Source organism: Nesoenas mayeri (genome assembly GCF_963082525.1).
Source record: "Nesoenas mayeri genome assembly, chromosome: 7".
Lineage (NCBI taxonomy): Eukaryota > Metazoa > Chordata > Aves > Columbiformes > Columbidae > Nesoenas > Nesoenas mayeri.
Genome location: NC_137551.1, coordinates 22,473,765 through 22,476,072, shown reverse-complemented (window position 1 = coordinate 22,476,072; position 2,308 = coordinate 22,473,765).

The window sequence follows — 2,308 nt, the reverse complement described above, 5'->3', positions numbered from 1 at the left end:
GCTGTGGCTCGGTGCTTACATAGACACCAGAGAAAGTGTCAAAGGCATTTTAAGATGAACCTGATACATATAAAAACTGGACAAACATGACCTAACACAAAAGCTGCAGGTGGAAGCAACTCCTTGCACACAAACACCAACACACAATTTACACCCAGGAGATGGTGCCCCATTATGAAAGTTGGAGGCACTTGAAAAGAAACCAAAGTGTCTAATTCATGATATGCAAAAAAAGCTAGAAAGACTTCATTTTTGTAATATAAAGCATTAACAATTCCAGACTTGTCTACAACTGAAGACTGTTAGCAGAAGGCACCAGTGCAATTACATCCTGGGGGGTTGCAAACTGAATAGAGATGGGGATTGCAGACAGATTTTTATCACCATGGCCTTCTAGAGATTTCAGAGAAAGGAAATATTTCATTTAAGATCAAGATCTGACACCTTTGTGGCACTTACCAATTTGGCACCAAGAATCGCAGAGGTCATTCAACAAGAGACTACTAGCCTGGCTATGCCTCACAGGTCCTCAAGCATAAAAGAGTCATACAAAAACATTTGACAGGAAGGTAGAGAAGCACACAAAAAAAGTAATTGTTAAACTTCCGTTGTGTAAATGCTTTATGATACAATCTAATTACATGAACAAATACAGAAAAGCTAAACATTTGTCTACACAGATGCATAGCGCCACAGAGCACTGACTAATACTCAGAAAATCAAACCATTTAGCTAAATTTACACAGTAAACAGTAAGTAATCCATAGCACAGTCCAACACAGGATTTGGTAAAACCCAATGGCATACAAATTAGCAAATAAAACAGTTTATTACAAACTTCAGTGCTCTTAGGGCTGTACTACTGGTTGAAAATAAGAATGTCTATAACACAGTATTGGAGATGAGAACAAAACCAGAAGAGTTCTGCACAAATAAAGACTCTATGAGGTATAATCAAAATGAGGTATAATAAAAATTAGAAGCTACATATGTGGAAATTAGATTACTAAATTGCATTTTCTGAAAAGTACTGTTGTGCACTTCATTATACATATGCAGAAAGGGAGATTCACAATTGAGATTTTATTTGGAGACTTCCTGCCACGCATCTTAAGTTACGTAGCCTTCCTAAAATTTGAGTACAGCCATTCTAATGCACTGTAAAATAACTTCCTAATAATTATACTAATGCAAAAAACAGGTTACGCAATGACATCTGATATTCTCTTAATTCCACTTTTTACCAAATCTCTGCTGTACATACAAGATAACTAATACCTCTGTCTTAAGAAAGTTGCTGAGCTGCAAAATAAGTAATTGCTGAGAAGACACCAGTACTTTTGCCTGTTCCTTATTACTGTCCTTCAGCATCAAATGTTGTCCCATGGTAGAGATGAAATACAAACTAGAGGCATGTTCACAGTATCTAGCACTGCTCAGTAATGACATGTCCTTCATACTCAGTGCAACTTTGTCCAGTAAGAAGAAATAAGCCTAGAGGTCACACACACAGAACTACCATTTTATCTTATCACTGCCCAGAAAAATGATCTTGAAAATTTTGTTCCAAGGTCATTACTCTTTGAAAAAGTCCAAAAGGTTTCTGGCAGACTACATGAAATGGATTTTCTCCAAGTAACCTCTCTTCCTTTCAGTGATCATCTTTTTTTTTGGCCCAGCTTTTGATCGCAATGCTGATCAGCTGCTACTGTTCAACTGGAATGCTGCACAGATCATTTTAATATCACAACAGCTATGCAGCTGAAGAACTCTGTCAAGAAAGGGACCGTGACATTCAATTGTCTATATGCAATGCGGAGGGGTTTCTTTTGTTTTGGTGGTTTGTTGTAGGTTTTTCTATTAATCCGTTAATACTAGAACACCTCAAGCAACATAACTTATAAAAATATTTCAGAGACGTTAAGGGAATGAAAGAGGAAAGGCTTTCAGAAGGTATATTCTTCCAACACCACTTTCTCCAGCAGCTACGTGCTCATTAGATGTGACTCATGCAAGTACTGAACTGCCTTTGTTCAGTATCAGCTGGAGTGAAGAAAGGTGGCAGGTTAATCCATGTCATTTGTTCAACACCCATTTCCCCTTTGCTAGTGTATCTGTAAGACTTCGAGCAGTTTACTTAAAGCACATGGTGTTAGCCACACTATTCCTAACAAAGTTGGTGGGAATTTTCACACCAGCTTCAGTATGAGCAGAGATGAGCCAGTGCTTCTGAAAACATAAAAAATAGCCCCTCCCTCCTATAACAAAGCCCAATTTAGGAGCATGCTGTAAGACAGGAAAAGTTATT